Raw genomic sequence first — 22,831 nt, 5'->3', positions numbered from 1 at the left:
CTTTTTCTCTTTTATGTGTGCTTTACTTTAACACCAGACACACAATTTTTAAAAAAAAACTCCAGCTGCTTCTATTTCTAAAGCTGACCTTGTGTAAAACACAGGATATGATTTCTACTTTCCGTCTAAATGTGTGTGTGTGTGTTTTCTGTAACAACTGTGATTCCTGCCAGTCCGGTGACATTTTAGTAATCAGGGCGGTATCGGGGCGTCTTCCTGGGCCGTAGCCGTATCCAGAGCCCGATCCTCCCGGCCATTGGACCGGCACCGTCCCGTAAAAGGAGTCAAAGTTCTCCATTGTTTCTGCGGCTTGTCTGTCAAAAGTGCAAACGGTGACGACGAAGAGCCTGCCCAGGGTTGAGGAATTGTTATTGAATGTTAAGGTTGTCTCTCGAACAGAAGCATTCATCTGCTTGGATAAATAGAGAGCCAGTCAGTACTCGCGACCTGTGATTGGAGCAGAGCTGGTCCGGGGAGGGGCTATGTTAGTCTGCGTCCTGCGGAGTGCACTCTGGGAGGGGCGGATCGTAGCGGTGACAGCAACGCTCGGAGACTCCCGACAAACTGTCAAAAAAGCGGACAAGTAACGGTGAGTCCCGTTAAAACGTGAATGTTGTGTGTGAGTGTGTGTGTGTGTGTGTGTGTGTGTGTGTGTGTGTGTGTGTGTGTGGTGGGGAAGCGGACCGCGGCGAAGTGTTTAGCAGTGAGCTGACGGTGATTTTGGATGAGTGATCTCAGCACGCATCTCTGCTCGGGTGAAGGTTAATGCTGCCTTCAGGTGCTGCTCGGAAACTCTTACTTTCTGAAAGAGGAGGGTTCGGTGTGCAGTACGGTGGTATGAACCAGTAGTTGCATGTTGTTGTTGGTTTAACTTGTTCAACGCTTCATTCCTACCACCGACCAGCAGCTCGTACTTTTCCTTTCGTATTTACTACTAAGGGGGTTCAGTGAATATGGCGGTTCCGATATTCCAGACAGCAGCGGAGGCAGCACGGTGAGGTGACTGTCCCAGCTAAGTTACGCAAGCTAGCTGTTCTGTCCATTCATTCCCAGTGTGTGAGGAGGACACACCGTAACACTAAACTGCTGTTTTCACACATAAAAGTTTGTATGATTGGGCTCAGTAACCTTCTGCATGCCCAGGTTTCTTCCGTAGCGCTTGTAACTCTAATATTACCACCCCTGGATGGGTAGTAGGTGGATATTCTTGTTGATAATGAGTCCAATCTGTCATGTACTGTCATTGTTGTCTTTGCACAAAACTGTGGAAGTGCACCGTGTAGGCTATATGTGTTGTATTACTAATAAGACCGGCTCCAGTCCTGCTCCTGATAAATAATAATTGTTCTTTAAATTAGCATGTGCTTCAGTGTGCTAAATCACATTTAAAGCCAACAGTGAGTACTACTTATAATCATTAAAATAAAAGTTTTTATAGAGAAGGGGTTAAAAAAACAACTTCTGAAGCTTGTTTAGAACTTTTACTCACATGTTAAAGACTCCCTTCAGTATTTTTTCCTTCTTAACATCTAGAGAATAGACAGATAGATAGATTTCTATCTGCATCATAGGGAAATGTAGAGGACTTTTACCGTGTTTGAACAGAATCTTGGGTGAGCTGGTGAGTTTGAGCTGCAGTGAGAGAAAAGAATGGGTGGAGAAAGAATGGGACTTTATAGGTCTGCACATTCTAGAGGACGGAATAGTGTAGGGTTGAATCTAAGACGTGTTGAGACAGAAAGGGATTAGTTTTGTGGGAATTTTTTAACGGAATTTCGATATGTAAAGTTGAGTCTTTTGGAGTTAAATGAATGAATGATTTTGTAGCACCTCAGGACTTCAATCTGTCATTTCAACAACACGAGGAGATCATCACAACTGAAACTCCTAAACATCAGATTGTCATCCTGCCTTAAATGCTATCCCAAAACTACTGGAAATATGATTGTGTAGGTTTTCTGTGTTGAATAGAATGCACTGATTTGGAAAATCTGACCCAGTACTTTATTTTGAAGTGTATGTTCTTTGTAAGTCTTCTTGCCTCCAACTGCAGCTAACTGTTCCACCTGCACTGCAACACTATGCACAGTTTTACCACAGAAATGATATAAAGAGGATTCACAGTGGGAAGGATTGTCCCTCACCCCTCCTCCCTCAGTCCTTCTATCCAGATTACTCTCCAATCCTCTACCAGCCAGATTACTGAGTGGGAAATAAGAGGTGGGACTGATCTCAGACCCTGAATTCATTATGGACCTGATCCAGTCACATCTTTAAAATGGCCCATTGCTGGTTGCTTGGCTAAGTCCACCAAAGTGATCAGGTATTATCAAACAGGTCAGAGGGTTAAAATGAACTACAACACAGAGCATCTCTGTGTGAAATCAGAGGTGAACATTGGGAGGAACAATGTTTTAGCCTTTTTTTCTGTGATCAGACACATAATTTTGTCAAAAATATACCTGACATGTTTCGACTGAGCCTTCCATCTTCGTCAGAGATGTCACTAGGTGGTGTGTGACAAAGACGGAATGCTCTGTCGAAACATGCCAGGTATATTTTTGACAAAATTATGGGTCTGATCACAGAAAAAAAGGTTAAAACATTGTAGCTTCATTGGATTTATTGGGAGGAACATGCCATCGCTGAACCCCACCTGTTTGAATTAGCTGAGTCCCTCCCAGTTCTCCTGCTGACAGTGTAGAGGATACACAGACACCAGGAACAGATGAAAAAAGTTGTGAGAAATATTGTTTAGTCAGAGTGGAAAGGCCTTTCTTTTAGAGGCTCTTGTATCAGTTCCTATAGCCTGACTTTAAGGACCCAGTGTTTAAATCATTATGCGTTTAGTTAGCAGAGTTGGGAGACTGATGTCAGCATAGGTCTGTATGGTGGAAGCCGTTCTGCTATCTTAGGTGCAAGGTAGTGTCTACAGATACGGACCCGTACCCGTAGCCTGTGGGGACCCGTACCCGTAGCCTGTGGCCTACGGATACGGCACTTTCCCGTACCTGTAGTATCAACCTAGGTGCAAAGTCTATCTTAGGTGCAAAGTCAAAAACTCCTGTTAAGAGGAACTACCTTAGAAAGCATTTACTGCAACTCTTATATTAAAATACCATAGCAGAGCCTCTGCCACTAAGGACAGATATTTCCAGAGGAAAATCTGTTTTTTTTCATCAACTACTTTATAAATGGACAAATCCAGTGTTTCAGAATTGAGCAAAGTACCACTGTCACTGTCTGACTGTTTATCGGCTCGCTTTAGTCCTCAGGAACTTCTTACCAATATTAAATACCCCTCTCAGAAGTTTTATAGTTGTGGATAGTTTTGGATTCTGGAGAAGAAGTTTGAGTGTTGTGCACTGAAAAGGTGAACTGAAACTCAACAGTAGCTTGCTGTGAATCCTGTAGGTAAAGCTGCAGACTAAACTAAAACTTGGACTGATTTCCACTCAGAGTGTCCAACCAGACATGGTTTTGTTGAGCGTTTCCTACAGCTGACCATCTGTGTCTTCTGTGTAAATCATAACGCACTTCCAGGACCAACTGGCTCAATGATCCATTAAGCATGTTTACCAGAATCTATTGACATGCTTGAAGATTGAGTTTTGTTCAGGGAGTGAAGCTGCAGGGACTGGTGGGATGCTGAGTCATGTTGTGGGCTGTAGAAACCAAAAGTGAAAGACAATACTGCTGATAACCTTCAAGCAACCTTAGCTAGTGACATTCATTCATGTGTATCCATAACTGATCATTGAATGGAGACATTACTGCAGCATCTGAGTGGGAGGCCCAGTGTGTTCATCTTAAGAGATGTTAGTGTATGTATGTGTGTCAATGGTTTCATCCACTGAGATGATGTGTGTCATTTCTGAACCAGAAACGTACCTGGGGTTTGGTTCGGGAATGCAAACATGGTTTCTTATTGAACAAAATAAGGCAAACTTCTGAAAATCACCGGTGTCTTAAAACAGAGCAACTGATTGAAAACTTTGTCCAAATTAAATACTGTAAAAGAAAACATTTTCAAACTAAAATGTGAATATAGAAAGTGTGAGTCTAAGGATTCAGGACCTACTTTCTGCAGAGGTCAGAAAAGGAACTGAGACTCATTGGATAACAGAATTCACAGTTCTCATCTGATGTCACCACTTTTGAGTCTCGATTCAGATCATTTTTCACATTAGCACAGAAAAAAAGGAAAAGAAATTGGGTTGTTGGCGGGGACAGATTCTTTCATGACCATCACTGTAAACTGCTTTTAACATGCCTGGTTCATGTGAACACACCACTGCTTTGTATTCCTGCAGCTGCACCAGGGTTCAGGGAACTATTCCTGGCAGTTTGTCTGTAAACAGGATTACACTAAAACTACCAGGTGTGGAAATGGACTGCTTTCATTAAAATTGCAAGATACAACTTTGTGGCAGTGAAACTTGCAGTTAATCCATGGTTCACATGCATTCTGAACTGTGGGTGGTTAAGAGATGTTGTCTTTTAAACCACTATCCCAACCATATGTGCAGTTAGGATGCCCATTGTTTCTAAGGCACCCAAAAACCTTGCTCAGGCTCAGCATCAGGAAACCAACTGAAGGCAAAGGCCGGAACAAAAATAATAATGATGAGTCAGTGTATTTATGCTTGTCCTTAGAGGGATTTTTTGTCCCTTCATATGGGGCTAAGACTCTGATTGGTCCAGTCTGATTGTGTATTGACTCTCAGTCCTACGGAGTGATCATTGTGTCCATATAAAGCTTATTCTACTTTATGATGTCTAGCTGACAAGGTCTTCATTAGTCTGGATCTTTGATTTGTTTGGTTAACTTGGCTGTGACCCAACCAAAAAAACAACTTTACACAAAAGAAATGACTGAACCACCAGAAAAGGGGCAAATGCAGAACGTCACTGGCTGCCAGTTGGGTTTAATGTCAGAATACTGTTGCAGAGTCAGTGTGACTTCAGCAGGAAGATTTACCTGAATCAGTCTAGTGACCACAGACTACCGTCTCTTTCTGTTTTTTAGATCTGTACTGTGATACTGTTGAAACTCTTAGGTTTATATGCTTCAGTATTGGATTGATCACAGCCTCACCCTCCGACCTTCCTGTCCGGTAGCATTAGAAGAACAATCACAGAAACTATTATAACTGTTAGAAGATCTATCGCACAGAGCAGAGGTTTCTATCCGGCCTTCATGCTCTCGAGCTTTGGGTGGAATCAGCGCTGTGTTTTTATTTTTTTGGATGGTGTTCTTTTTAAATAATCAGAACATCACCCTAAGCAGGAATAGTCTTTTCCCTTCCAGGAAGCAGGAAATGAAAGATGATTGGAAAAAGAATACAGATAATACAGCTTTGAATATGTAGAATTATTTGACAGATCTGTCTCTACTCTCCACATTTCCGTTTTTATATCCAGTTGACTGATCGCAAGCATTGTTATTTTATGAATTATTTTAATTCCTGCTTCAGATATGTTCAGTGAAATTCTGACCAGTCACAATTCTAGTTCAAGATCTACGTTGTCCATTTTAGATATCCTAAAGGAAGTTTGTGCTAATGAAAGACATCTTAGGCTATGTTCAGACTGCAGGGCTTAATGCTCAATTTCGATTTTTTTTTGTAAAATCGGATTTTTTGTGAGTTCGTTCACATTTCCAATTAAATGCGACTTGTATGTGATCTCCTGTGTGAACCTCACACGACCCAAAAGGTTCCCGCATGCGCAGAAGAGGACACAACAATGACACACGCAGGGAGCGTGTTCAGTGTTTACGGAAGTAAACATGGACGCTAACAGCATATTTATAACTTAATCATTTTAAGGAGAAGGTCAAGAAGGAAGAGACCAGGATTTTGGCCCTGGCGTTTTGTGGGGCAGTGGCAGCAACGTCTGTCCAGAGAACTGTGTGGGTGCGGAGTCGCAGCCAGGAGTGGTGGGATAGTGATGTGAGAGGCTTCACAGATGCGGACTTCATTCAGAATTTTCGAACGATAAGGGCGACCTTTACGTATATATGTGAGCACCTCTTTTTAACACTCTCACGGCAAGACACACGTCTTTGGCAGCTCGAAGACTTGTTTTGCTTGAACGCAGAATAGTGACGTTTGTCGTGTACCAATGACGTATAGATCGGATAAATGTGACCTGGCCGTTCAGACTGAAGTCGTATGGCAAAAGATCCGATACCTATCCGATACCTATCGGAATTAGGACCACATATCCAAGTGGCCTGGGTCGTATTTGATAAAATCGGATCTGTGTCGTTCAGACTGTCATGAAAAGATCAGATACAGGTCGCATAGGGGCAAAAAAATTGAATTTGGGTCACTTGAGCCTGCAGTGTGAACGTAGCCATAGATATCTTGATCTGGGATTATATCTAGTCAAAGTGATTCAGTTGATACTTCAGGCTGGAATTCTACCTAGTGTTGACAAGGTGAAATGACTTTGCAGGTTTCTCTACTGTCATCAGAATCTATCACAAGTCTTGATTGTTCCCTTGAAATGCCTCATTTATGAGTTCTTCCTGTATTGCGGCATTTTCTAGCAAACTACTTCACCCCAGCAGCTGCCATTCCCTCTGTTAACACAGTTAAACTGCTTTTCTGAAGCAACATACAATGAGAAGCCTTGTGTGAGGAGTGAAGAACGATTCAGTATGGCAGACTGCAGCTCGTCTAAACTGTTCTGACTGGTCACAGTGACAGTATAGATATCTGGAATCAATATTCTTTTCAGTCATGTGTAAGTATGACAAGTAGGAATGGCATAATATATGTCATTTGCCATTTTAGTTCCAGATAGTCAAACTGGGCCAATGATTGTTAGACTCTGGTACATTTGTCAGAGGGGCTTTTTGGAAGATTTAAAATCACTGACATGTTAAATGTGCAACATTTATGGTGGCCCCGCAAAAATGGAAAACTGGCAAACAGTTCTGGGCCACTGGTGGTAAATAAACAGTTTTATCCATGGAAGGCTCAAGTGATGTAACTCCCAGCACATTAAATCTGAACATGATGTATTTCAGCATAATTGACTGTGATATAGATTTTGTGCAGCACATATATAGAAGTAAATTTGTCATTCAAATTAGTAAAAAAAATACACACAAAGTAAGGGAGACATACGGAGTAAGAAATAGTGGAAGGAAGGGGTGAGTCAGGAAATAATGACCCCAGTAGGAGGGGAGGCAGAGAGGGAAGGAAGGTGGGAAGTATTTAAACAAACAGCAGGTTCCTCAGAGTTCCTGACATGGCGAGGGCCAGGACTCTTCACAGGCTGTGGAATGACAATGGGCTGGATGGGAGTTCATTTCAGTCATTGACTCTCCACCCAGACACTTAAAGCAAATTGCTGCCGTGGTTTCCCTCTCTTGTCATTGTGTTCTTGTCCTGCGTAGGCACCACCATTCATCTAAAACATGTTAGATAAGGCTCTTCACTGCTAGGCTTATGTGGGGTTTTCCAGGTGAAGAAAGAGCTGGGGTTGGAGGTAGTATACTCTCTAGAAGGTCAGCAGCCTGCTTCATCTCAGCCTCTGTCTAGGAATCAGGAAGAGGAGGAAATCCATCATCACTTTTCTCCATGCTGCCAAACAAAGCCTGTGCTGAAGGCAGTTTAGTCTGGGACAAGGACTGCAGTATTATCCTTACATAACGATGCTTTCTCTGTTTTCCCCAAGCTAATTGCAAAACTAAAAAATTAAACAAGCTTTCATGAGTTGTTTCCTTCTCAGCTTGCCTTAAGCAGTTGGTGCATGATTTGCAGACAGCAGTCCTCTTAATGCTGTGACAGCGTAGCGTAGCTGGGATGTTGGGGAGTCAGATGTTTTTTTTTTTATGGTTTTGTAGACACTAATCTACCCATAAATGTCACCTAAACGGTAAACAGTAGAATGATGCTGTCTTCCTTACCAGCTGAAGTGAACCAGAAACAGTCCATGAACATGGACAGTAAGGCCCATATTAGAATGAATGAAACTGTCAGACATTGTTCCTGAGGGAGACTATTCAGTTCAAGGCTTAATCTTTCAGTTAATTTCATAGTAAATAGTGAAAAGTGCTTATCAGAGTGCCCAAATCGATTTTTTCAGATTGTTTGCTTGTTCCAAATAACAGTCCAAAAAAAAAATCACTCCCCAAAAAAACAATATCACAAAGGGCAAATAAACATCAGATAGTTTAGTGTTTAATGGGAATTCAGTCCCCTGCCCTGCCCATTTCTGAGGTCAACTGATCTCATTGATTACTAATATTCAATATCAGCTGGTTAAACTATATAGCTTGGCCCCCAGTTTGCATGTCACCTCCTTCTGGTCATCCTTTACTCCTTGACTCATGTAATGACTGTCTATTAAGAGCAGGAACCAGTTGGAGCTAGAAAGAGTAATGTCTGTACATCTGGAATTAGAGGAGTTTTTGTTTTCCCCTTTTCCTCCCTGCAACAAACTCACCAATCAAAGCTAAGTCTCCCCTCATTGAGTAATGTCTGATCGATCCAATTCCCCCAGGCTTGTTGGTGATGATTAAATATGTTCTTATTGTGACCACAGACATTTACTTGTATGGGACAGGTTTACTACCATCTAAGTAGCAGGGCTAATGTGTACAGGCAGCTCGACTCAGGAGGAGCATTTCTGGTTGGAAGTGACCAACGCTCAGCTCCAGGGCTGCTTTCTATCAGTATTGACCCTACAGTGATTCTCTAAAACATTTCATGTTGTTTACTGCTAAATCAGTGTGGCTTTAATAGTTGGTGAGTCATTGATGATGACTGTGTTTCGCAGCTTTTAATTCACTGAACCAGACTAGACTGCAGTGTTTCCCCTCCCATATAACCAGCGAGGCGGCCCGCCTCGTCGGTATAGGCCACCGCCTCATTAAAATTCTGCCGACATTGCCGCCTCACTGGTCCGCGTCAAAAAAGAAAAAAAAAGTGCAGTGCAAAACCCGCCGGACCGACGAGACCGTCCGCGGGGCTGTGCACGGCTGCGGCGGAGACGGTGGAGACGGCCCGATAGTATATATAATTCCCCCCCATCAACAACTTTCAGCTGAAAGTGACCCTACCACCTCACAGCCATTTCAACCCAGGGGAAACACTGGACTGGTTGTGATTTACTTATGTTTGTACAGAAGAATCAGTTTTAAGTTGGTGTAGCACCTTTAGTCTGTCCTCCCAGCTTTCACAGGTCTGCATTAATAAAGATATATTTATGTTCAGAGTGTGTTCAGTCAGGCCTGTTGGCAGACGAGCTTGTAGTTAAACAAATGGTCAGGTTGTGGCCTATCGCTGAGTCCTGTTCAATCTTCAAATGGCTTCCATCAAGCTGCTGTTTCTGCCATTCAGCGTCAGATGATTTGTTGTTTTTTAACGTTGTCTGGGCTTGTTAAGACTCATTCTGAAGCGAGTCACAGACAAATGGATGTTTAAATCTTTCAGTGCTGTATCAAATCCAAGACCCATTTTCATCAGTCGTCGGTGCACTTTGAATTTGTACCTGCTCTTTACTTCCAGAGGAAAGAGGTAAACCCACTGCTCTCTACTCTCTGAGAATTATGCATAACTATTGATTTTAAGAGAAGTCAGCCATTACGTTGTTGACAGGACTGCAACTAATCCTTTTAGTCAATCAATCGTTTAGCCTCTGCCCATTACTGCTTCCCAGGAGACTTCTTTATATTATATTATATTGTTTGTTCTACGCGACCACCAATCCAATACCCATTTCAAATAGTTAGCAATTTTCAAAACAATGTAATCGGTTATCAAAATCCTTGGCAATCATCCATTAATTAAATAAAATAAACTGTTCGTTTCAGATTTTAGTCTTGTATGTTAGACTTACTGCACAGTCTTTATTGTAAACCTGCATCAGCCAGACAAAAGAAAGAGAAGAAGAAATTAAGAAGCCATTTCTGTGTTTCTGCATTCCTTTATTTATTTTCATTTTTATATGGACGAACCAGACCTACATGACGAGCTAGCTGTGCTAACCGTGTAATAACTACACGCAGTGGAGGACATGTTTTGACCTCCTGCTTCATTTAAATGTAGAAATTCTAATGTAGAATTTTGAATGCATTACCCACTGACTTCTTCATTTCTTTATGCATCCAGATAATTTTTCGTCCTCCATTGTGAGCTAGCATTTTACAAACTAGTTAACACAGCCGCTAACAAGACAGTAAGTTTACAGTTTATTTAGAAGGTGTGTTTCCGCTCTGGCTCCTGTCTCATAAACACCACTTGTCCTTTATGAGTTATTTTTAGATCATGCATTAGAGAGGAGGAGTAAAAGTGGATGCATAAGGTCACTCCTTCCCTTGGGCCTCAGCATCTGGAGCGACTGTATGTTTGTATTTTTTTGTAGCTAGTTTTTGAAAGTTCACTTCCAGTTCAGTGGAATATCAATATATTGGTTGTAAAGCTAACCAGTGACACCTACTAAATTTAGAAGCGAATAAAAAAATGGAAGTTGTACAATATCTATAGCATATTGAGGCTCTTCTTTTTCCAGTATTGGCTAGTATGGCTACATAGGTGGACACGTGGGAAAATGTTGTACATATTGTTACCATTTTTTTCCCAGTTTCGGTGAAATAAAGAACCAAAGAAATAGTTTTTTTTTGTTTGTTTGTTTTGATTGGCAGCATTCAGACTGAGTTTTCTCCATTTGGAACTGTGGTTGTGCTGTTTCCTTTGGGGTCAGAACTTCATAATGCAGTGAAAAATGAGCATACGGTGAGTAAAATATGACATGAGGACAAAATGCCCTAAAGTAGCTTGTTGGGTGACACGGATGTGCTACAGACCTTCAGAGCAACGAGTCCTCTAACCAGTGAAATCTTCAAGTCCTCTGAGCTAGAGAATCTCAGCTCCTGTACCAGAGAGATGAGCAGCATGATGATGTAACCATCAGCACTACCTCCAAAGAGTGGAGTAATTCCAGATAACTGTAGTAGGCCAGAGTCAGCCGCATGACGGTTCCTACAGACTGTCCACAGTCTGCCATAGGAGTGTTTTCAGCGACAGTTGCTCGTAGCTTCCTAGGTGTACGAGCTTCCTAGAGGACTTCTTCCTCCATCATGTGGCAGTTTCAGTGCTGTATCTCTCACACTAATGTGTCCACATCAAATCTGTGAAAACACGAACATGGATGTGTTATGTGTATGTGGGTGGGTCTGCAGGGGTGGAGTCTGAGATTGCGTGACAACGACGGATTGAATGAATGAAATGATGGAGAGATAGAGAGTGGAGAGGAAGAATGGGATGGTACAGAGTGAACTCGTTGCTGTAATCCCCCCCTCACAACAGGAGCAGCTGGACCAGTGTGTCAGCAAGCTCGACTGCTGCCAATCAGCTGCACTGGGAATTATAGAGCTGTATGGATGGATAGATGGACAGATAGGTAGATGCATGGATGGATGGATAGATGGATGGGTAAAGAGGTGTAGTTGAGAGGTGTGTTCTCTGGAGAAGTCAGTATCCATGAACTACACAAAATAGACGTTTGGTACAAAAAATTATTGATTAACCTTAATATGAAAATGTTGTCTTGTTGCTTTCCATATAACACAGTAAAGCCTGGAGAGATAACAGGGATGGAGTAATCCTAGTGGAGTAGACAGGTTCATCTTAAATGTCATCAAAGGACCAAAATACAAAGAAAAGGATCCAAAGGGCAGAAGTGAGATTGCTTGTTTGTAGGAAAATTGAGACTAAACTTCTGCCAACTGGGAGCTAAACTGCAAACACTAACAATATGAGAAATATTGAAATGCATTTACAAGCACAAACTGGGCTGTCCAATGAGAAGAGTAGAAAGTCTCTTTGTTCTTGTTTTGTGAGCTTTATTCCTGCTATGTAACCAAACTGACTGTCAGTTCTAGCTGTTAGGATTCAGGTTACATGAGTGAGCAGATATTCCTGTGAACACTTTGAATACTTGACAAGGGGAAGAAATATGTGCTTTGACACATGCATGATGCTCCCGCCTGTCATTCCTCTCTAAAGTCGTGGTAGAAAGTAATTTCACATGTTTTTTGTGTTGCAGATACTCATTTGGAAATGTTTTAAAACTCTAAAGGTGCTTTTCTACTAGTACCTACTCGACTCGATTCAGTTTAGATCGTTTTCTATTATTGAGTACCACCTCATTGTGGGTGGAGTCGTCATACCACGGTGGCCCGGAGGTCCCTTAATGTCATTTGTGTGCGACACAAATGCAGCACAACAATGGAGGACATTGAGGCGGTGGTATACCTGCTGCTCAGTCTGTGGCTTTCTGTCAGATTCAAAGTGAAAGAGCAAGAGTCAGAGAAACCACCATTGCTGTTGCCATTTTTTTTTTTAAAATGGCAGCTTTGGTTTTTTGAGGGGTCGCTCTCATGTGTCACCACTCCCTGTCCAATCAGTGGCCTGCACTCTGTAGACGTCAAATTATCGGCTCGACGCAACTTGCTTGAAACCTCGGCCGAGTAGGTACTAAAAGCGTACCTGATATGAGATACTACATCCTAATGGAAAACCTCACAAACCAAGTAGAGTTGAGCTGAGTAGGTGCTAGGGGAAAAGCGCCATAAATGTACAATCATTCTAAACCTTAATTCAGTGCTCTGTAGAAGCCTTGGCTCAGGATCTACAAGCTTTGCACACCTAATGTCATCTTTAGGTCTTTCCAAAGACAGGGAATGGTGCTAGACGTTGAGCAGTGCTTGATCTACTGCAGATATACAACTGGGAGCTCTGCCCAGAGACTTAATTGGCAATTAAGTCTCTGGAATTTCACAATGGAGAGAGTGTAGGCTTTGATTTCAATATACTAAGAGGAATGGATAAGTTATTTGAGTCATTGGGAAATGCGCATTATAGAGATTAGAGCAGATCAACCGTCCAAAACAAGAACTGCCTACACTCTCTCTATCGTGAAATTCCACACCCGGAAGTCGGTAAAGCGACCTCGGATGGAAAAAAAAAAACCTCTGATTGGCTGGGCGGGCAAAGCGTCTCTCTGACTGGCCGAAAAGTCTGTCAATCTCAGAGCATAGAATTTATACACAGATCGGATCGTTTTGTAGTTTTGCACCAAATATGTCAGCGGGACCGGAAGTACGATTTCTGATTTGCACCTGTAGATTTCTGATTTGCACCTGTAGAAAACAGAGAATGTGTGACTCGTGGGGAGGATTCGAGTGGTTGTAAGTAGCAATTTGTGTTCGTGTGTTAGAGGACACAGCTATTTTTGTGGTAAATTATTTCACATACTTATTGCACAAGTTCACATTCAGATTTACACATATTCAAATTCTCACTTCAACTTCACTTCGTACAATACAGGTGCACAAGTATGTTTTGCACTTAGTGTGCTGCAACAATAGGTGCAAAATGTGAGCGTGTCAGTGTTGAAATATGTGACTTGTAGAGAAGGATTTGTGCACCTGTAAATATGATTTGTGCACCTGTAAATGTGATTTGTGCACCTGTAATTACGATTTTGTGAATGTGTATTTTTGTGTTGTATTTGTGGGGAAAAAAAATCGACACATACAAGAAATTATTTCACAAGTACACAACTCATAGAGTGTGGAAAATCATATTTGCTGATACACATACAAATTCAATGTACACAACTACAAATTTGATGTTACAGGTGTTCAAACATTTTGCACCTGAAATACCTTCATAAACGTGTACATCACTACGTCATCGCTACGTGAGGAGCCAAGCATGCGCCGAATGACCGCAATTAACTAAAGCGGAATTAACTGTATACATGCATAGAACGTACACAGGAATTAGTTTATTCGGAATTAACATCGGAATAAACCAGGTAGTTCATTCGGAATGAAGTTTATTCGGAATTAACTTTTAAATTCGGAATTAAGTGTTTACAAGGACATTTTAAAGCGGAATTAACTTTCATTCAGAATGAAAGAGGAATAACAGGTCCCATGTAAACCCACTGAATGAGTCTGTCGTTGTCTTCGACTCTGCTTCATTCTAGCTGCTGTACTGTAAAGGTAAAGGCCTGACTGATAGAGTGCTGAGGAAGTCATCCTTCTGGCAGGTCTCTGCAGAGGACTTCTGAACACCTTACTAACTACCTCATTATAGCTGAATGTCCAGCAACTAGGAAGAATCTTCATGGTTCTGAACTTCTTCCATTTCACAATTATCAAGGTCACTGTGCTCCACTGAAAGCTTACCCTTGCCCTGATCTGTGCCTTGCCACAGTTTTTCCACAGAGGCCTACAGAGAGAATGAAATGTGGAACCTTTCTAAACTCAGTCCAATCCATTCAGTCACCCACAGGTCGACACCAGTTCCAGACACATCATTTAAACAAATACAATGAACACATTGTGAAGAACCACATTAAAGTCTGAATACTTTTCCAGCTCAATTTTTGATTTTTAATGCATTTGCATTGAATGTAAATTCATGGAATTATTTTGTACCATTTTAATCCTTAAACTGAAATCTGAGAATGTGGAGGACAGGAGGACAGTGTTAAACAGGTTTGGAGATACTGTACTATACAATGATAACAGTTGTATTTTTGGGTATATAGGGTTTGATATTAAATGTTAATACATTGTATTGAAAACTGGGGGTAGAGGGCTCATTGCTTTTGCGGAAAACATTTTTGAATCAAGGCATGAAAAAATACATTTTTCGTATCCGGACTGAAACTTGTGGATCTTATGGCTTCCACCTCATGGAATTTTAAAAGACGTCAGTGTTTATGGTATGACAGAATCAAATCCGTCAAGGTAGTTTAATAGTGAGCTGAACAACACTAATAATTAAACACACAGCTTTGAAACAAAGCCTGTCTCAACAGCAGATCATGAGTTTATAAGCACAGATTCTAAAAAAGAGCTCACATTAGCAGGCTAAACCTTCTAGCTGGGCAGTAGAGGTGAGTCCATGAGGGAGGTGAGGATGACTTCAGACATGTCTGATAACAGGACAGAGGGGAGTAGATGTCATTATGACGACTCTCTGTAATCATTCACCCCATAATTCAAGGTTTTCTTCCTCTATTCCCACCTATTCACGCAGTCATTGAAAAGTCACTTTTCCAAACAGTTTTCAGACGATGTGAGTCACATATACGCTTTCTGTCATTAAACAGAAGATCACAAATGTTTCAGCTATTTGATAGATTATAGAGGACATAATTTAGTAGTAAAAAACAGCTTTCGTTTTCTACTGGTCCCCTCTGCTCAGTCACATTTAAAGACAGATGAACCCACATAGCAGCATGGAACCATCATTAATGTGAAGAATTTAGAGTTTAAAGTCACAAACAGGGTTTTTGTGTCATGTAGAATGCAGTATTTATTGTTCCTCGGTCCACCAGTGAATGTCCGAGCCCTGGAAGAGTGTGTGTCCACTACCTGTGTGTGACGTGTTTGTTTTGGTATTAGCGTTTTACCTGTGTGTGTCTATCTGTGAGTGTGTGTCTAAGATGCTTTGCATTCCATTGGGTTGTATAAAGCCTCGCAGTGCAACAATAGAGCAAAGAAACAGTGTGTGTGTGTAGGGGAGACCACGAGGCCATACAGAGAGTTCATTCAGACACTGCTGCTGGGTGTGGACATCACTACCTGTCTGTCTGTCTCTCTGTCTGTTTGTCTGCTCTCTAATGGGCTGCATCAAGTGCTGCATTATAAAAACATGTCCTGAGAGTCCTGTGTAATTCTGTTAGGGCGAGCAGATAGCTACATACATACACACTCAGGGTCAAATACCAAACACTAGCCCTTTCACTCAGCCATCAAACAGGCCCTCTGTGAGCTCCATGAAGGCACTTGTGTGGATTTGAGAGCAGCAGGACACCCACACACACACACAGTCTGCACATGCTAACATTACCTAAAGTGGAGCTGGGTGAACAGAGCCAAACATTAGAGACACACTGACTGTTTGGAGCTCAGATTCAGATGCCAGTTAAAGTTTACTGTCAGCTCTCCCAATGATGAGCTGTTATCTCTCTGCTTTGGTTTCTACTTGGTCTGCCCCCTTTTCTTCATTTCTACACTGCCGTTTAACAGTCTAGGGTCACTTAGAAATGTCCTTTTTTTGAAAGAAAAGTGAAGATACCATGAAATGAATGATAAATCTAGTCTAGACATTGTTAATGTGCTTAATGACTATTCTAGCTGGAAACAACAGATTTTTAATGGAATACCTCGTAGGAGTACAGAGGAACTTCTCCAGCAACCATCACTCCTGTGTTCTAATGCTACATTGTGTTAGCTAATGGTGTTGAAAGGCTCACTGATGATTAGAAAACCCTTGTGCAATTATATTAGCACGTGAATGAAAGTGTGAGTTTTCATGGAAAACATGAAATTGTCTGGGTGTCCCCAGCCTTTTGAATGGTAGTGTATAGTCTTCCATATCCTCCCCATTCTTGTGTTCCTGCTGTCTAAGTAACAAATGAGTACAGTAGGTATGGATTTTTGCACTCTATGAGCCAACATAACCTTTAATATATGGAGATTTTTTTGGACAGCACAAGAAGCAAAACTTGTATAAAACTTCCTGGAAAGAATTTAAATAATTGAAAGCATTGCCCACACATTTGCTCCCCAAGATCAGCTGCACTCAGATCTGGAAAACATGGGATGTCACAGTTCCAGAGTGAGTGATAAATAAATACTGAGCAGAGACATCACCAATTGTCAGCAGCGTATGAGAGTAATGCTGCAGTTTGTAGTCTGCCAGTGTCAGATCAAAGCAAGATGATGACTCATTGCTGGAACTATGATTTTGCATTTCCAAAAACCGCTCTGGAGGTCCCACCAAAATGGTAAACGAGCTCTTGGAACATCTCAGTGTTCCCTCCTCATAAAACATTTATAAAACTGATTTTGTTTTAATATTACAACTCCTGAATCATTTACATCCAGGATCCCTTTCTAGCATCTTCATTGCTTTTGACGCTGGCACTGTGCTACATTTCCTGTTGTGTTACCGCCACCAGTTGTAGGTCTTAAGTACAGCATGACACCAATGCCAGGATGGAAGTGGTGCTTTCTGCATGAAAATAAAGAGGGACCCATTTGTAAAATCCATTTTTGTACTAGTGGTCAGACACACCCCACAAAGTACCTTAAATTTGATTGTTAGTGTAGATAGAGGACTTTGGTGTCAACACTCAACATGAATTTAAACACAAATTCATTTAGAACAATCACTCACAACTGACAAACAATGTGACAGCTGTTAGAAACTGCAGTGTTTCAACCCGTTGCGCTTCAGTTGCGCTTCAGTGTCCCGCCCGCGGTACACTTTGAGATCTGCATAAGCAATTTACTAAATGTCTGACACTGCAAACGCGATTATGCAAACACTATACGCCGATGGAAAGCTTAGATTCTCATGAATCCGCCGGTATAAACCACTTTCAGATGTGATTACCACAGCGGGTAATATAAACACATTTGTCCGACAAACAACAAATATCCATCCATCCGTTCTCTATACACGGCTTCAACGTACACAGCGCGACTCACATTTCCGGGTTCATTATTACACACAGATGAAAATATTCCACAAAAAACAGCCATAATCCAACCTTGGACATCCAGACGAAACAAGCCAGTAAAATATTTTGTCCATAACATGTCTTGAAGTCGGTATATAATCCACGAATCGGTCATTTTCGAGGAAATGCACCTCGCGATGTGCGTCCAATATTCCCTGTATTTCTCGTCATATTTTTATTTACAAATAGAATATTAGCGATTTTTTGTACTGAAAATGGCTGGAATTGACTGCAGCTTCCTCCTCCACGTCAACTTGTTAGCTGGAGCTGCCGAGCTATCACTGGTCGCTGGGCAAAGTGTGCCTTAAAACCCCCCACGGCCGTGAAAAGTCACCCACGAATGAGCAGCGCATTGTCCGGAGCTCCGAGCGAGCGACTGGGAGGTTGACAGCCGGAACAGGTGCGGTTTGTCCCGGGCAGATGAGCGGCGAGGAGCGACAGGTGTTAGCCGAGCAGCTAGCGGGGGATAGCTAGCCAGCCGGGGAGAGCAGCCGGTGGACCCACCGAGTTAAAAATGACAGCTCTGGTGGCTTGGTGCTTTCCGTTCGCGATGCTGAGGCTCAGTTGGTGCTGTCCTCCAGATGCCGCCACCACATTCTGGGCTGGTTCTGGATCCGACGGAGTCTCGCGGACTCCCGCGGATGTTAACAACGTTAAAATCAGCGACAATGAAGTGTTCAAATTTGAAATTAAATCGTCAGAAATCCGCGGAAAATTGCCATCCCTGAAACTTGGATTTGGAGGTCAGTAGCCCAAATCAAAATATTTGGGCCCCTAACCAGCGTGTTTTTTGTCATTTTTGGTCACCAAAATTGTTTTTTAGTCGCAAATGGCGACCTGGCGACCGTCTAAATCGAGCGCTGCAAACATGTTGTGTAGTTATAGCAGCTCTTGTCATGCGACCTGTTTTTTTTTTAGCTGTGGTTGTACGAAAAAGAAACACAAAAAAGATAGATGTGTTCCTTTGTAACAGGGGTGTCACACTCATTTTAGTTCAGGTTCCAAATTCAGCCCAGTTTGATTTCAAGTGGCCACACCAGTAAAATAACAGCATAATAATCCAAATCTTCCTTTTGTTTTAGTGCAACAAAGTACGTTCTGAAAATGTTCACATGTAATGAATTATCTTTTTGCAAAGCATTATGAACAGCCTGAAATGTCGAGACACAAAGCGAGAACAAAATGGACAAACAACACAAGTGAGACAAAAAAACGACACAAAGCAACAAAAACAAGACAAAAAACGACTAAAGCAAAACACAAAATGACAAAAGCGAGACAAAAAGTAAACACAAAAAACAATATAAATGAGAAACAAAATAACAAAAACATGAGACAAATGATAAAAGTCAGACAAAAACAAAAATAAGTATTACAAAAATGACAAAAATGATAAAAAAAGTAAACAAATGACATGAACAAAAACAAGACACACAAAATGCAAGAAACAAAAATATAAAAAAAATAACCAAAAAGTTACAAAGTAACAAAAAAATGGACAAATGACACAAACGAGACAGAAAATGACAAAAATGTGAAGCAAAATGACAAAAATATGAGACAAACAACAAAAATCAGACAAAAAAGACAAAAAACAACAAAAACTACACAAAATATTTTAAAAACGAGACACAAATGACAACAGAACAATCCATTATTATACTTTATGATCAAAACAACTTGTCATGGTCTAGAATTTATTTCATATTTATAGTGTTATAAATTTGCAATCTGCAGTTAATGTCTTCTCTGGAATTTTTACACTTTGAGGGCTGGATTGCACCCTCTAGGGGACCGGTTTTGGCCCACAGGTCGCATGTTTGACACCCTTGCTTTAAAATACTGATGTCAATGCATTTTCATTGTCAATATCATTGATTTACTGACTAACTGCAGCAGCCGTAGTGGTTACCATTCAAACTTGAGCCTTTTAACCCACCAGTAGATAATAAGAAGCCTTCATGTGAAGGTTTGGGGTTGTTAGTCTGCAGTCTTATCTTAGTTCGTTGTGTTTGACGGTACACAAAAGTACTTTGAGTATTTATTCTGTTTCTAATTATTTATGCAGTCCCATATTGTATTAGCCTAGCCGCGCTAGACAACCCACGGCAACGAATTTAATTCTCTGCAAGGGAGGGTCTAGTTACCCTCCATAAGGCTCGAGGCTGGATTCTCCTAAAACTGGCCGGACCAATCACCATGAAGTGTAGAGTCAGAAGGCGGGCGTAATGAAGTGACGACAGAGGCGTGACGATTCTGACAGAAACAACCGGCGCACAATAAACAGTTATCTTTCGACTCGGTTTTGGCCACAGCCCTTAAAGATTTGAAGCTAAAATTCAACTTGAAAGATAAACAAAGGACGGCACTGAAGTGTTTCATTGAGAAGAAAGACGTATTTGGACTTATGCCGACGGGATATGGCAAATCCTTAATATACCAGTTGGCTCCGCGGCTTCGCTGGTTGGGAAGCTAATGGGACTTGGCCACAATCCGCCGGTGCTCTCGGAACTACGTCAGCCTATTCGTTGCGTTGATTGGTTGTACACCTACCCAATTGCTGCAGAGGGATTTGATAGACAACCTTTTAGCCCGCCTCCCTCCCTGTCGAGCTTCCCTAGACCCTTGTGCCGTCAAAAACATTGGATCTAGCATGGCTAGGCTAATTAGGGTCCGAGCACCGAGGGTGCGAAGGACAGGCGGTGCCAGGGCACCGACTGTCCAAGGCACCAGCGGTGCCAAGGACCCTATTGAAACCCTAGGGTTTATTATTATTAGGGTCCGAGCACCGAGGGTGCGAAGGACAGGCGGTGCCAGGGCACCGACTGTCCAAGGCACCAGCAGTGCCAAGGACCCTATTGAAACCCTAGGGTTTATTAGGGTTCGAGCACCGAGGGTGCAAAGGACAGGCGGTGCCAGGGCACCGACTGTCCAAGGCACCAGCGGTGCCAAGGACCCTATTGAAACCCTAGGGTTTATTATTATTAGGGTCCGAGCACCGAGGGTGCGAAGGACAGGCGGTGCCAGGGCACCGACTGTCCAAGGCACCAGCGGTGCCAAGGACCCTATTGAAACCCGAGGGTTTATTAGGGTCCGAGCACCGAGGGTGCGAAGGACAGGCGGTGCCAGGGCACCGACTGTCCAAGGCACCAGCGGTGCCAAGGACCCTATTGAAACCCTAGGGTTTATTATTATTATTAGGGTCCGAGCACCGAGGGTGCGAAGGACAGGCGGTGCCAGGGCACCGACTGTCCAAGGCACCAGCAGTGCCAAGGACCCTATTGAAACCCTAGGGTTTATTATTATTATTATTATTATTATTATTATTTTTTTTTTTTTTTTTTTTTTTTTCTCCCGTAAAGTAAATTGGCTTTTTGGCGGCCTTATCATACTCCAAAACGCGTGAAATTTGGCATGCACATCAGGACTGGCGAAAAATTTGATATTTTATGGGAGTTGCGCATGTGCGTGGCAAAATGGCTCTATAGCGCCACCTGCAAACTTGAAAAAGTAGTCATTAGGCCAACTGCCACAATGTTTCATGTACAGCTACAATATTTGGTGGGCATATGCACAACATCTGGACACACCAAAAAGTCAATTACAGCCACGCCCTAAACCCAACAGGAAGTCGGCCACCTTCAATTTGCTGTAAATTTTTCAAACTTAATCGCTCCTCGGGAAATGAATTGCCTTTTTGGCGGCCTTATCATGAACCAAAACGCGTGAAATTTGGCGTGCACATCAGGACTGGCGAAAAGTTTGATATTTTATGGGAGTTGCGCATATGTGTGAAAAAATGGCTCTATAGCGCCACCTGCAAAATTGAAACAGTGGTCATTAGGCCAACTTCCACAATGTTTTATTTACAGCTACAATATTTGGTGGGCATATGCACCACATCAGGACACACCAAAAACTCAATCACAGCCACACCCTAAACCCAACAGGACGTCGGCCATCTTGAATTTGCTGTACATTTGTCAAAATTTATAGCTCCTAGTGGATAAGTCTGAGAGAACTGAAATTTGGCCAGTACATGCACCAGACCTTTCTGATGAAAAGTTATCAAAAACTCAACCAGAAGCCAAAAGGTGTGGCCATGGCGGAGCCTCAAACAACTGATCCTTCGCCATGAAACAGGAAGTGGTGTCTAATTCTTCTCAACATGCTCCAATCTGCCTGAAACTTTACATGTATGATGACAGTCCTGTCCTGATGTCATCCACATAGGGATATTCATTGACAGTCATAGCGCCACCTTGTGGTTTCAGGAAATAGACATCTTTTACACTTTCATGCCCTATTGTTACCCAGTTGATCATATTCACTTCAAATGCAGTGACAACAGCCTAAACACATTGATGATGCATCCCAGTGAAAATGGTGACTTGTCATCAAAGGGCGTGTCTGTGGCGGCCAAACCAATTTCGATGTTTCGCCATGAAAATTTAACGATTCATATCTCAGCTGAACAACATCCTATCTGCCTCAGACTTCACATGCTGGATACCAGGTCCAGTCTGAACACATCCACACTCATAAATTTTGAAAAAGTCATAGCGCCACCTGTTGGTAATAGTAAGTTTAAGGCCTTATATTTTCAGGTACAATGGCCCCAAACTTGGTGATATCATGCTGGAAATTGGTCAGTCGAGTCTTCACCTCTTGACAATCACACACTGTGAAGGGTGTGACATTTCATGTAACGCTGTTGCCGTAGCAACCAAATATCGCCATGAAAAACAAAGCCCTTTCTGACAGGTTAGGAATACTTCAATGCTCACAAAAATTACCACACACATCACCATTGACCCAAGGAACAACACTGTATGCATCTCGGCACTGCACATGCTATAGCGCCCCCTACAGTATTTTTAACAAACAGCCCCCCCAGCACGTTTCACCTACATCCATGAAATTTGGGAGGCTTATAGAGCACATCAAGACGCACAAAAAAGCCTCTTGGAGCCATGTCCTAAACCCAACAGGAAGTCGGCCATCTTGGATTAATTGTGAGATTTTTGATGATTTTTCTCATTTTTGAGAGTTAATACCTCCTAGGGGATAATTCCAGGAGACCTGAAATTTTGTCAGTCCACACAGCAGGACTTGGTTTGGAAAAGTTATCAAAAGTTTAACCAGAAGCCAAATGGCGTGGCCATGGCGACCATCAGCGTTTTGATGCTTCGCCATGAAACATCAACTGCTGTATAACTCTCCTCTGCATGCTCCAATCTGCCTCAAACTTTCCATGTGT

At 42.1% G+C, this 22,831-nt stretch overlaps 1 protein-coding gene across 11 annotated transcripts in view; it reads left to right on the top strand.

Annotated features, from left to right (window-relative positions):
- The first annotated feature begins 461 nt into the window (after positions 1-461).
- Positions 462-22,831, top strand: part of LOC110954165 (microtubule-associated protein 4) — a 178,409-nt gene continuing 156,039 nt past the window's right edge. For all 11 annotated transcript variants that reach the window (XM_051940808.1, XM_051940802.1, XM_051940804.1 and 8 more), the window contains exon 1: positions 462-589. The gene's annotated coding sequence lies outside the window, so the exon portion shown is untranslated. The remainder of the gene's footprint in view (positions 590-22,831) is intronic.

This window comes from Acanthochromis polyacanthus, chromosome 20, assembly GCF_021347895.1.
Source record: "Acanthochromis polyacanthus isolate Apoly-LR-REF ecotype Palm Island chromosome 20, KAUST_Apoly_ChrSc, whole genome shotgun sequence".
Lineage (NCBI taxonomy): Eukaryota > Metazoa > Chordata > Actinopteri > Pomacentridae > Acanthochromis > Acanthochromis polyacanthus.
The sequence above is the reverse complement of the archived record's forward strand: the minus strand, read 5'-3'. Positions and strand labels throughout refer to the sequence as shown.